Genomic DNA, 15342 nt, shown 5'->3' on the forward strand with positions numbered 1-15342 from the left:
TGAACCTAGAAAGATGCACTTTTTTTAATTTTGCAATTTATCAAGCCGAATATAATAGATAATAGATTTGATGTGAAATTATTAATTCAACAATTATTTAAACAATTTATTGTTGTTATTTATTAAATTTTTTTGTATTGTACCTAAGAAGATGCCTTTTTTATTTTGCAATTTATCAAACCGAATATAATGAAAGATAAATTTGATGTAAAATTATTAATTCGACAATTGTTTAAACAATTTATTGTTGTTATTTATTAACATTTTTTCATCTGATCTAGAAAGATACAGTCTTTTTCAAGTTTTGCAATCTAATAAGCTAAATATCATAAAAGGTAAAGAAACGGCATTTTTCTAGGTGCAATAAAAAAAGTTAGTAAATAACAACAATAAATTGTTTAAACAATTGTTGAATTAATAATTTCACATCAAATTTATCATTTATTATATTCGGTTTGATAAATTGCAAAATTAAAAAAACGGCATCTTTCTAGGTGCAAAACAAAAAAAGTTAATAAATAACAACAATAAATTGTTTAAACAATTTATAATAATAGTTATTGCAAATTTAATTATATATTTTATTATATTTATAATCTTTAAATTAATAACTTGGAAGAAAAGGTAAGAAATTTATAAAATTTTGCTACTATCTATGTACATTTGAGATACATTAAGGGGGGAACACCAGTTGTAACTTTCGAAAAATCGATTTTTTTTTTGGTGCATTTTCTTAAAGTATACATATTTAGAAATGTGTCTGTAAATTTCAAAGTTGATCCGGTGAAAAATAAATGAGATATACAGAACACTGCAGCGGCGCGTCCCGTGGCTTCATACAAGGTGGCCAGCCATACCTGACCCTAACGACAGATGGCCTTTTCCTATGATTTAGAAACGGCAACCACTGCGGAAGAGTTATTATATGGTCCAGGAATCGATGACTCTTTGTAACTTAGAAACAAAATTTCTTCTGAACAAAAAAAAGTAAGTTGAAACTTTTAATGCGTTTTTCTCAAAATGACATTTTCCAAGTCGGTGACCACGATTACTCGAATACCATTAAACCGATTTATTTAAAATTTAGTGTGCTTCATTTACACATATAAGTCTAGTTCGTGATCGAAGGATTTTTTTTTTTAATCAAAACTTTTTTTTATATAGCTGAAAATCGACCGTATTTTTTTAACGAAAATCATACTTTTGACTTTGACAGGTCGCCATTTTGTCAAATTTTTTTTTTTTTTTAAATCCTTCGATCACGAACTAGATAATCTTATAATAAATGTAAATCAATTTCATTTTTGTATTTCAGACGAAGTATACTTGCAGAATGCTGGTCACCGCAATTCGCCTTTTTTCTTAAGACGCCACTTCAATGGCTCATATCTCCAAAAGTTTTTGTTAAAAAAATTTTTTTTTTCTTTTAAATTACAGCTTTTTACATGTACTTTTAACTAATAAATAGTATTCTTTAAAAAGATTCATTGTTCTTTTGGAAAATATTCTTGAAAAAAGCATTATTTTTTGAGTTACAACTGGTGTTCCCCCCTTAATAAATTATTAATAATAAATTGTTTAAACAAATCAAAAATCAACAAAACATTAATAAAATATATTATTTGGTAACATATACCAATTTCAGAAAAAAACTGAATGATTCCAAGTTTTTATTTCAATGCACAAACAAGAAAACATTTGAGCCACCCTGGGTGGGTTCCCGTCACCGTCGTATATAAAAAATCTCCAGTCTGGCGAAGGTATAGTTATTAGAAAACATTTAGTCACTGTTTCTTTTAATTACAAAAATAATTTTCAAGTTTACTAGCAAAAAAACATTTTGGTTGAATCACATAACAATCACATTGGTAACACATCTTAGAATAACGTTTACCAACTAAATACCATTATTTTTAAGTAGCGTCAAGATATTTTTGTCAAAAATATTTTAAATTACTCTACAAACTAAAAATACATAAATATTTTGGCAACAAATCTTAAATTATCGATCACTATAGCTAAATACAATATATGGTAGAATTTAAATATTTATGCCAGGAATATCTGAAAACATAATAAATAAAATTTAATTTTTACTGGGTCCACGTGGACATTTGCTTTGACCCCCCTCCCCCTCGTAGACAATCGTGGACTTTTGACGAACCCCCCTCCCCCCAAAACTGTCCACGTGGTATATGGACGACCCCTTACCCCTATTATATCTAAAAATCTTGATGAATTTATGTCTTGTGTGCAACATAAAAATAAAAAAACGTTCGGGTCACTACGGGTGGCCCCTGGTAGTCCGCGTATACAAAAAAACTTCGGTAGCGCGAAGGTTAATGATTTTTAATAGACATTTTATTTTAAATTATAATGAATTAAAAATGTTTGACATATATTCTACTAAACATTGTACATTTCGCATTCTTTTAACTTATATTATTTATAAAAAATTGTTTCATTTCATGCGAGTAGTGAGAAAAAAAACTTTAAGAAAGATTTCAAAAAAATAATAGTGAGGACCTTTGTCCGATTTTTTAAAAAGTTCTTCGAATTGATAAACAACTTTTTCGCCCTCTACGGTACCAAAAATTTTAAGAAATTGTTTGCTGTTCTTTATAGTATCATTATAGTCTACCAAAGCATAAAGGGTTCCTTAATTTTCTTTAGCTTGACGATAAACAAGGATGCAGCTTTAGGAAATCTTACTCATATGTTAATGAATTTACGTTACATTTTTACACAACTACCGAGCACAAATTCAACTTAGTGACCACAAGAACCTCTGAGTAACAAGTTTTAAGTATCTAAATATTCAGAAATAGTACATTGTTCAACGAGAGCAAAAGGAAGCTGTTTTCCTACAAGATTGTAATTTGATGCTCGAGCGAAGCGAGAGCAGCAATCAATCTCTTTTGGAAAATGCTACTTTCCGCTTGAGTTGCTAATCTAATATGCCTGAAAGTGTGCAGCAAAGTATACTTTGCTGCACACTTTATCAGGATGCAGAAATCAACAACTTTGTGCTGCATTTAGGTTAAAGTAAAGTAGCAGTTTTCTTGCAGGTGTTGCACAAAAAGACTTTTTTTACTATATAAATTGCTTCTCACTATTCACTTGAAATTTAATAATTCTTTATCTTATTTAACCACAAATTCTTAGTGTTAGTCTTCATTAATTATTAATGCTTAACCCTACAGGCGTAAAGCGAAGGAAAGAAAGGAAGAAGAAGAAATATTGGCAAAACAATATTCTTCTGCCATGCAAAACGAAGCATTGGTTAGTAACCATAAAATGATCATTGCTTCCAATAAAACTGAACAATGCTTGGATTCTAATAGCGATGCATTAATATTTGACTTTCCCGAGTACATTTTTGCTGATGCAGACGCACAGATTCCAGAGGAAGATGTGGAAAATGATGAGAAATGTAAGGAGGAAAATAAAATTAAATCATCCGAATGTTCAGAAGTTGACTATTCTGACGCTGACATCATTGAAGAGACAATTGAATATGTTGTAATGGATTCCGAAAATGCTTCTTCCATCGATGGTGACGATTCAAATAGTAAATTTTTTGAAGAAGCCATTGAGTTACCTACAAAAAATGAAATTAATGAAATCGCCATAGTAGGTGATGAGAATTCCGAATGCAAATCAAATATTATGATTGCACATTCGGAAGAAGTTTCGTCGTCGAACATCAAAGAGGATCTTGATTTTTCTCAAAGCCATAATGAAGAACCACAGACCGAGAATCTTCAGAATCAAGTTCCTAATGAAAAAAAAATGTGGGATATAATGAATGGTTGCCGCATTGTTCACTATGAGCATGTCATCCAAGATTTGCTCAGCAAAGCTACCGATGTCAGTTTACACAAACCATCATGCACCTATAATAAATGGGAATTGTCAAAAATAAGACAAAGAGGTTTTATAGTAGACGTTTTTTTGCAGTGCGTGACCTGCAAGGTAACCATAAAGCACATGTCTCAACCAGAAGATTCGAATCAGATGAACATTAATGAGGCTATTGTCCTTGGATGCCTAACTGCTGGTTCTGGGTTTTCAAATATGCAAGAATTATTGGCACCTGCAGGCATTCCAACCATGTCATCAACAACGTACATGTCAATTCAACGAAAAATTGTTATGTCAATAATTGAAACAAGTGAAGAAGCTTTACGTGAAAATATTGAAAACGAAAAACGTCTGTGCAAAGAATTGGGCAACGTAGTATATTACGTAACTGCAGACGGAACAACGACTGAAGTAATTTTTACAACGGTCATTTGTGACGGTGCATGGATGCAAAGAACGTATGCTAAAGGTGCGTTTGATTCACTTGCAGGTAGTGTGGTGGTAATAGGAAAGTATACAAAGAAACCTTTATGTGTAAAAGTGAAATGCAAAACATGTGCAAAATGTAATTCAAGAAAAGAATACATCGATGATCATGTCTGCTATAAAAACTTTCCTTTAAATAAAAGCTCATCGTTAATGGAGACGGAGGGCATTGTTGAAGCTTTCCACGAATCCTGGGAAAAACACAAATTGGTTTATAAGTATCTCATTGGTGATGGAGATAGCAGCGTTTATAATGGTGTCCTCACAGATAATCCATATAACCAATTTGGAATTGTGGTAGAAAAGTTTGAGGATATTAATCATAAGTGTAAGAACCATTATTACGCGATCAAGTCTTTAGAAAAAAAACAAGGACTTTCTAAAATTGAGAAAAAATGGTACAATTTTGTCAGTACTTTTGGCTTGAAAATACATTTTGTGATTATGGAGGTCATAGATAGAATTAGAAGTCAAGGCGAAAATTTGTGTCTAGACGAGGATTTAGAATTACTGAGAGACGAGATTCTAAATGTACCATCTCACGTGTTTGGTGATCATAAAAATTGTGCAAAACTTGGTGGATGGCCGTGTGCTGGTATTGAAGCCAAAGATGAAATAAATTATGTACCGTATTTAGAAAAATATGGAGTTATGAGTGAACTTTTTGACTTGCATAGAAATCTCACTTTAAATGCAAAAAGCTTGTACCTGAAAACTAGTACAAATTTAGCAGAGAACTTTAATTCTCTCATTTGTAAATACATTGCAGGAAAAAGGATTCTGTGCTGCTTTTCTGGGTCATTTACTGGCCGAGTTCATGCTGCAGCATTAAAATGTCTTACTAAACGTGTTCAATCAAACGTGATTCAGCATATGGAGAAGACAGTACCTGCAACGGTCACCAAAGTTGAAAATGAGAGAATAGCAAAAGTAGAAAGAAATAAATCATATAAATCCAAAAAACGAAGATTCACGAGGCACAATATAGCTACTGACAAGGACTATGGCTTAAAAGCAAAAAAACCTGATATGAAGGATCCTGAATTAAGTATTCATAAGAAAGTAGTACTGAACATGTTAAAAGAAAATCAAGAAAATAGACTGCAAATTGTTGAAAATACTGTTGATCAATATAAATGTAACAATTGGCTTATTACTCGTCTGAAAATGATTACAAGCAGTATATATGGAGAGATTTGTCGAATGCTAGACAGAACTAGCCGCAGTCGTGTTGTTTGTGACATGCTGTATAACAGTGGAAAGAAGCCTAATGCTAATATGAATTATGGTCTTCAACACGAAGATGAAGCTAGAATGACCTTACAGAAATTAGTCGGTTTTGAAGTGAAACGTACGGGTCTTTGGATTGATCCTGTTCACGAGTTTTTAGGAGCATCTCCAGATGGATTGATTGACGCAAATTTGGAGGATCTGAAAATGAGTTCAACACTGGGACTTGCTAAAATTAAAAGGCCCCCTTTAATATATAGAGTTGAAAAAGGCTGTTGTGTTGAAATCAAATGTCCAGTACGAGGAAAAGGCTTGTTGATTGATGACTTACTGACTCAGTGCAAAGACTTAAAAAAAATTTATGATCCACAGCACCCGAATTTGCTAAATAAAAATCATCATTACTACTATCAAATACAAGGACAAATGCATCATACCGAAAGAAGAAGCGCTATCCTTATGCTTTGGACGGATAAAGATGTTAAAATTAGTCCAGTTTTTAGAGATGATCATTTCTGGAAAACGAAAATAGAACCGAAATTAATTAGCTTCTACAATGAATGTTTGCTTCCTGAAATTGTAGACAGTCGAGTTAAACGAAGTAGGAAGATTAGAGAACCCAAATGCTTTCTTGACTATCACAAAATATCATCAGAAGAGGAAATAGTTGAAAAGGAAGTAGAAATAGATCCTGAGGCCAATATTCTCACTAAAACTGTCGCTAAAAAAAGAGAAGCGGCAAAAAGAAAAATAATAAAAGAAATGGAGATTGATAGTAATATTGAAAATAATGTTGAGACGAAAAAAATAAAGACGATTGCCAAAACAAAGACGTTTGTTCCTGAGGACGATGAAATTATCATTTTGCCCAACAATGATACTGCTCCACAAACGCAGCAAATAGGTCTTAACATGTTATTAGCAAACCCTTCCGGTAACATTGAAAACATCAAGAAAAATGTTTTAAACGTTAAAGTTAAGTTAGACGATCAAGATCTGGATACTTTTCTGGCTTTGTTGGGAGAAAAGTACAAAAATTTTGAATTTTTAAGTGTCTTGAACATGTCTATTCTAAATTCAGTAAGAGAATGTCAAAATGATGAAGACGTTCAAATAATTGGTGGTAACTGTATTGATCACTGGAGAACATGTCATTACAGTAAAAAAAAAAAAAAATTATTCATTTACGATAGTTTATCTGGTATAAAATTGTCAAAAGAAGAGCTAACGTATTTCTCCAAACGTTATCCAAATATTAAGCAAAGTGATATAACTCAAATTTTGACTTGCATGCAGCCAGATGGTACTAGTTGTGGTGTCTACGCTTCAGCTGCGGCAGTTAGTGTATTATTAGGCCTAGACATGACAAAAGAAAATTTTTCAGAAAATGCTCAAGTTATGAGAGAGCACTATACTAAGATTTTGAATTCAAGGCAAGTACAACGGTTTCCACAAAAAAATTAACACCCCTATGCTATATCTTTTAACTTAATTTAAAGAAACGTAAATACACGTTTATAACAATCATTCGCATATTTGCAACCAAAAATGACAAATGTCAGTATTGAAACGTATTTGTATGGATGTTTAATACATACTACGATGATAATTGCTGAAAATGAACATTGCTCATAGTTCTTTTCCATTTTTTACTTTTGTAAAGTTAAAGAAATTCATACTTGCATGTGTATGAGAAAGATTCACAAAGTTGTGAATCACAATTATAAAAAAAGTACATTCAATTCTCTTTTCATTTTAAGTTAATCGCCACATTTATACTTGCACATGTATAACAGTCATTCGCATATTTGCAAATGAAAATAATGAATGATAGTATTGAAACGTATTTGTATGGATGTTTAATACTTACTACCATGATAATTGCAGAAAATGAACATTGCTAAAAGTTCTTTTTCATTTTTAACTTTTGTAAAGTTACAGAAATTCATACTTGCATGTGTATGAGAATGATCCACAAATTTGTGAATCGCAATTATCAATAAGTGTACATTCAAATCTATTTTAATTTTAAGGTAATTGCAATATTTATACTTGCACGTGTATAACAATCATTCGCATATTTGCAAATAAAAATCACGAATGTTAGTATTGAAACGTATTTGCATGGATGTTCAATACTTACTACCATGATAATTGCTGAAAATGAACATTGCTAAAAGTTCTTTTCCATTTTTAACTTTTGTAAAGTTAAAGAAATTCATACTTGCATGTGTATGAGTAAGATTCACAAATTTGTGTATCGCAATTATCAATAAGAGTCGATATACTTTTTTTAAATATATATTTAATTACATAAGATATTATATTGCATTATCAAAACAGATTAACATTTTAAATTGAAGAAGAAGTACATGGTGCAATGTACCTTTTCATTTGAGTAAGGATTCATTGTATTTGATATGTGAACTAAATTTAAATGAGTGGTACATTGCATTCAGAATCAGCTTAAAGACCTACCAGGAGAGCGTTGTTCAATAAGGAGTACGGATTTCAAAAATAAATGAGATACATTTTTTCCAATGGTTTTGAGACGGATAAATGTCGTTTGAATTCTGCAAAATAGAAATTATAAAACGTAAGTAATCTGCTGAAACAACTAATTAAATAATTTTTCATATTAAATAACACTTAAAAGAATAAAATTTACAATTTAAAAAAAATTTATAGTATGATAAACAGATTTTAATTTTCCTATAACATTTTTCAGATTGCCCACTGTAATCTGCAGTGTAAGATTGTAGTCAACTTAAGTTAAGCTTACTATAATTTACTGCAAGCTTCCCGCAAACTTACTGTAAGCTTAGTGTAGTTTTAATGTAAGCTTCCATGTAAGATTACTGTAAAAGCCTCATGTAAGCTTCCTTTAAGCTTACACTATTGTTAATTAATATTAATAAATATTATTTATTAATATTTAACTCTTTTTTCACACCAGATTTATTTATTCCCGTTAAGGTTGTATATCCTACATTGAATACAATATATATATATATATATATTGTGATGTAGGATATACAACCCTAACAGGAACAGTTGATTAAAATCTAATGCGCATCCGTAAAAGCTATAATAAACTACTGCGCATAAACAATTGTTTAATTAATTTATTAAAATTTATTAATAATAAACCGGTAAGAAGGAGTGGATTGAAAAGAATAGAAACGCTTCTATCTAATTTAAGTTAAGTTTCATGAAATGACTTTAAACCGTGTACACTTAAAATATTCTTTTACTAAAAACATTTACGTAATGAAAGCACGATTTGTTTATTTTTGAGAACAATTCTTCGAGATTTAATGTTTTAATTTGACAATTAAGCAATAAACACAACACGCCATATCCCTACGACGCGCAACACAAGTGATACTGATTACTGCAATTCATCTTTGAAATGACAAGCTGATTTTCTATTTTTTGAATTGCATTGAACTGACAACGGAATTTAACAGGATTAGTTTTTCTTCTATCTTATTTCTCTTAAAGGAATTAAAACAAACTCAATTTTAATGCGATTAAATTGATTATATTTTTTATTGCAGGAATGTAATAAAATTGATTTCAATATTAAATTAGATTTATTTGCTACAATTCGTATTCTGACCACAAGAATTAAAATGATTTCAACTTTTGTAGTAATTTTTCAGAATTCAACGGTTTTAAACTGATTTCAGTTTACGCTGTTAGGATAACAATTCAACTGTAGACGTTTTCTAGACTAAATTTTCAAAGAATTAAATTGAATAGAATTGAAAACAGTCATTTTACCAGAAAATAAATTGAAATGAAACTAGACAAAAACGACATTCGTTTGGATTAAAGTGTATTCAATTTCATAACAATTTGAATTCAATTTTATCCATTTTAATCCACTCCTTCTTACCGGGAATGTAAGCGTACGCGAAGCTTACAGTAAGCTTAACTTAAGATGCCCACAATCTTACACTGCAACTTACGGTAGAGAGGACATTTGCAGTTCACCTTAACCTCACCTGAAGTTTACGCTGTAAGCTAACGAATCTTAGGTTTAAACTCAAGGGAAGCTTACAACAAGATATTGTGCTGTATGGGTAGGTACAACTAATCGTTCTGAAATTTTGTTATGAATTAAAAATTTATAATTTTCACTGTAACATTTTCCAAAAAATTATATAAATTTGAATTTTTTCTATTGTAGAGGGGCGTATATGAATGAAAAACACAAATCGGGAAATGGACAATGGAAGATGTAGCCGCTGCTATGTCAGAATTAGATGAAGGTTGTGAAATTCGTATGACAGCAAAATTATTTAATATACAGAAAAATACAATCTAAAGAAGATTAAATGAAAAAAGAGTTCCTCATCGCCAGTGTAAAAAAAGTTATTTTACAAAAGATCAAGAAAAATTTTTGGCAGATTATTAAATAAAATTAAATAATACGTTTTATGGTTCGTCGTCCATTTAGTTTTTAAAAGTTGCATCGAGCTGTCTGCAAAAATTAAAAACAATTTTAATAAAACGAAAAAAGTTGCTAGGAAAGATTGGCCAAACAAATTTTTAAAAAGAAATGCTAACGTCAGTCTTATAAAACCTGAAGATACAAGTATTAACCGAATTAAAGGATTTAATAAAGAAGAAGTAAGACAATTTTTTTTCTAATTGAGAGATTATGTTAGAGAAGTATAACTTCTCTCCAGTAACAGTTTTTATTTCAGTCAGTAAAATCAAGTAAATTTTTTATTACGAATAGGTTCATATTGTAATAAACTTATTTATTTATTGTAGAATATATATATTCTGAAATGATTCAGTGCATACTGTGTCAATAAATAATTTTTATTGGCTTCCAAAAAATGGTATTATTGGTCCTAACCTAATTAGCACGAAAACTTGCCGCGCAAGATTGCAGACAAACATGTAGCAAGTTTGGTGCAAGCAACAAAATGTCCTCCTACGGCCAGCTTGCAGAACAACTTTGGCGCTGCAAGTTTGCTGCAAGCTTGTATAATATTAAACAGCAAATTTTTGTAGAAACAATTTGTTTCTAAATAAACATAAAGAGCACCCTGCTTTGGAGGTTAAAAAATGTATTGCGCAGCTGTAGCAGCTTCCGTTTATAACTGCGCATCATGTTAAGTTTTGCAAACTTGCAGCAAGCTTACGCCAAGGTTGCCCTAAAAGCTTGCCGTAAGAGGACATTTTGTTGCTGGCACCTAACTTGCACAACTAGTGCGGCAAGTTTGCTGCAAGTTTTCGTGATGATTGGGAAGAATGACAGTCTGGTAGCCTTAAGATGAACATCACATCTACATTTCTTTATTTAATTTATTTCCAATTCTATAGCTTCATCATAATGCTCTGGACCATATGTTTAAAATTTTTTACTTTCCTTCTTCGAAATTTGTGAAGTTATCAACAGAGAATTGATGTGTCAATCTAGTTACTAACATTTTTTATGGTTATTTGTCTTTTTTTATATAGACGTTAAAATTAATTTTTCAAAAAAATTTTATTTTTTAACAATAAACATTGTTTAAAATTAAAAAAAAATATGATAAAAAACAAACTGACTTAAAAATTTTCACATGATCTTTAAATCCTATTTTACCCATTTTTCAATGCATTCTATGAAGATGTTTATCTTGGGGCCACCTTTTTTCAATTCAAAATTTACTACAATTTGAAAATATTCTTTAAAAAAATGTTTGTTTAAAAATTAAAATTTTTTATGGCCAAAGGGTACCTTATTTGTTGTACTTTTAAACAGTATATATTAATATATTTATCGTTCATTACTGAAAAAACGAGTACACTCCCTATGTTATTACAGTTATAATTAATGATTAAATTCCTATTAAATTTATTTATTTACACTAAATTATATTTATATAATTTAAATTTATAGTAAATAATCGAAATATTGTAATTTTACAGAGACCAGAAAACATTCTTGCTCAAGGAGAGAAAAATCACGGATTTATGCCATGAAAAATCTTTATTTAAACGGGTGGAATTTTCCACGCTATATAGGCATGAGATTCATGGAATAATATGATGAATTTATACATTTTTCACGTAAGAATATCCATGAGATTGAACTACGATAAATATAGTCCAGTCAAATCAGTCGATAAACAAGGCATATCATATGTTTTAACTCAGGACCTCAATTTTTTTTGCTTAAACCCTTCATTTTGAGGTAAAAATAAAGTAACTAAATGTGGTACTTCGAACTCCTACCGGAACCTAAAATTTTTTCAAGAAATATATGCAATTAATCAGTTTTTTTCAAATTGCCCCTTTTCATGACATTTTACCATGAAAATAGTTATTATGAAAAAGAAAGTGTATAAAATTAGGAATAATTTGATTAAAAAATGAACCCTGTAGCTCAAAAATTGACCGAGATATATCTTCCGCAAAAAACCCATTTTTTCGAATTTTTAGCCAAAATCCGGTATTTTCAGTTTTTCCAATATTGATTTGAAACAAATGATTTTTTGAAAAAATTACCAACAGGAAAGTTAAAGCTGACAAAATTTTTGCCAATTTGCAAAAAATAACAATGTAACAGCTCTTATAATTTCCGAGATACAGTTTCTCAAAGTTATGTATGTATATAAAATCTTAGAAGGGTCAACTTGGGTGTAGGGGCAGAAGCTACTCTAACGTAAGATTTTGCCAAGTATTTTTCGATTGTATAGTTGTAATTAATTTTTTAAATATACATTAACATTGTTAAAAACTTACGTAAGAAGGAGGAGGGGGGATCCGAAAAATCTTATGTATCCTTACATAGGGGTAGGGGGGTCAAAATTAGCCAAAATCGTCCGTACGTAATTAATGAATGGCCCCTTAAAAACTCGAAAAAATTGTTTTTTTGCGGAAGCTATATCTCGGTCAATTTTTGAGCTGCAGGGTTCATTTTTTAATCAAATTATTCCTAATTTTATACACTATCTTTTTCATAATAACTATTTTCATGCTAAAATGTCATGGAAGGGGGCAATTTGAAAAAAACTGATTTCTTAAAATATTTAATATTTTATTAACATATTTCATAAAAAAATTTTAAGTTCCGGTAGAATTTCGATGTACCAAATTTAGTTACTTTATTTTACCCCGAAATGAATGGTTTAAGCAAAAAAACTGAGGTTCTGAGTTAAAACATCTAAAAATGCTAACTTGACTGGACTAATATGCAATTGTCCTATGATGTTCATAGGAAAATCGCATGTTAATCATGGTTAATTCCTATGGATACTCTCACGCGAAAAACATATATGGGTCTATTATTGAATATACAAAAAATGGATGGATTAATAAGGACGTATTTATGATTTGGGTTAATCATTTTGCTACGGTTATGAAAGCGACTGAGGAAAAGCCTCTATTATGCTGCGAAATAATTTTTAGGATACATAAGTGAAAAGTTTTAATGATTATAACCTGGATAGCAAAACTGTTTTCTATAGTTTTGCAGCAAGTTTGCATGATAAATTTGCTGCAAGATTGTAACAAATAGCGATATGTCCACCCTTTTTGAACATTACATTGCAAGTTTGCAGCAAACTTTTATAGCAAACTTGAAAAAATTTTTTAAGTAAACATAAAGAAAACTTGTAGCAAATGTTTTAGAAAAATTAAAAAAAAAAATTTTTTAATATGTTAATATTTTGCTACTTGATTTCCCACCTGGAGAATAAAAGACTATTAAAATCTATTGCGTAGCCCAAAGTGCGAATAATTAGCATTGCAAATTAATTTGCTGCAAGTTGTAAAAAAAAAATTTCTTCATGTCTGCTATAAAAGTTTGCTGCAAACTTGCAATGCAAAGTTTAAAAAGGGTGCACATATCGCTATTTGCCACAATTTTGCAGCAAATTTACCGTGCAAACTTGAAAATTGGAATTGCAAACTTGCTGCAAAATTACAGCAATCAGTTATGCTATTTGAGAAGTTACTAAAATCTAAAAATTTTTCAAATGTACTTGTATAAGAACATGAATGGTTTTATTTATAAGTACTTGTACACGAACCTGTATAAGAATATGTACAAGAACCTGTATAATGTATAATAACATAACCAATAAATATTAATATAGCATTTACGAAATGTTCGCTTTTTAGTCGCTTCTTCCCTAAATAAGTTCGGGAAACTCGTCCGCCCGTTTTACCACCACATGCTCGTTCGTTGTCCCTTAAAATTCAAAATTTTTTAAAAAATCACAAACTTATTTTATAAATAAAATTCAAAAAGTTTTGATTTAAAGTCAAGCTTTATTTATTCTTTAATTTAACACTTCACTGGCGGGGCGTTTCAAATGGAGTTCCATTGAACGCCATTTGGGAAGCCCTGCGACATAATTTTCAAAAATTGTTTTATACCTGTATCTTGATATCGTAATTAAATGTATGCTTCATAAATAAATAAAATCTCCATGAGGAAGAAAAATTTGTAATTTGAATGAAAGTTATTCTATCTATTTGACTCATAATAATATTTAAATAAATAATATAAAAATCAAAATTTTTCTTTTATTCTCTAAAACAGATTTTTTCATAAATTTTATCTTTTCTTTTTAACAAAATATTGTTTTTGATTTAAAAACATTTCTTATTTTTAACTCTTAAAAAAAATTTTTTACTCAGGAAATGCAATTTAAAAATAAATTCTCCCTTTTTCAAAATAGAAATAAATACTTTGCAAGTCAAAAATTCAAACAAATATTTTTTAAGAAAAGAAAATCTGTTTTTGGATATACCTAACATTTTTTCTTATTTTCCATATATTTTTGATTCAAAATTAAAAACAAAAAACAAACTTGTGTCTGTTTTTAATAATTGAAACCGCAATTATTATATTTGAAATTAAATAGTTTATCCTGATAATAATCCATATAATTAAATGTTTTCGTTTGAAATATAAGTGTTTTTTTCTTTATTTCTACATTTTGTAAGGGAAAGGAGGGTAAGTTCGTTTTTCTTAATAATTTCTTTAAATATAAACAGAGAGGAATTAAATATTACTTAAAACTGTTTTTAAGAATAAAGTATTGTATGGTAACGATTTAATGTACAAAGTTTTATTGCAATCGGTTTGCTATAAATAATTAAAGGTTGACTTTGTACTATGGAAGAGTTTTTATACTCAAATACTGAAATTAAGTATTTCTTTTTACTCGAAACATTTTTTGGACGAACATACCCGCCTTTTTCCTACATAAATTTGGATGTAGAAATTGTTTTGAAAATTTTTGATGCACAATAATAGTTTTTAAATTGGGAAACAAATCAAATAGTGTTTCCTAAAAATCACATCGTAAAAAGGAAGAGGAATATATTTCCATGAATTTCAATGTTGAATTTTTATATTTATTGAGTCATCATTTTCATCAGAGGTGAAATTATCATTAGAATCATCGCTGGAATTATTAAAATAATTATTAAAATATTCCAAATCACTGTCATTGTATTTGTCTTTTTTTCTTCTCTTGACTTTTCGTTCTTCTTCATTTTCTTCTTTTTCTTTTGTCAATTAAAGTTGTTCCTATTATAAAAATGTCATACCAAAACGTTGCGCGTAACTCTTTTTCGTAAAAAAGATAAATGTCAATTAGTCAAATATCATATTATAATATTGACATAAAATATAATATATCATTATAATATATTTTATAAATAAATAAATAAATATATATATATATACATATATATAAATAAATATTTATATATAATATGCCTAGTAACGGTTGTAAGGAC

General features: G+C 29.5%; 1 protein-coding gene and 1 long non-coding RNA gene across 3 annotated transcripts in view; one reads left to right on the plus strand and one right to left on the minus strand.

The window, feature by feature from the left end:
* LOC127278257 (protein dachsous) overlaps positions 1-15342 on the minus strand; it is a 243245-nt gene that overhangs the window by 179478 nt on the left and 48425 nt on the right. The window lies entirely within an intron of this gene.
* LOC127278263 (uncharacterized) lies at positions 681-1483 on the plus strand. Its single transcript, XR_007842468.1, has 2 exons — positions 681-987; positions 1316-1483. It is a non-coding gene; the product is annotated as an uncharacterized LOC127278263 (long non-coding RNA).

Source organism: Leptopilina boulardi, unplaced genomic scaffold (genome assembly GCF_019393585.1).
Source record: "Leptopilina boulardi isolate dan_hultmark-lab unplaced genomic scaffold, ZJU_Lbou_2.1 LbouV2_202, whole genome shotgun sequence".
Classification (NCBI taxonomy): domain Eukaryota; kingdom Metazoa; phylum Arthropoda; class Insecta; order Hymenoptera; family Figitidae; genus Leptopilina; species Leptopilina boulardi.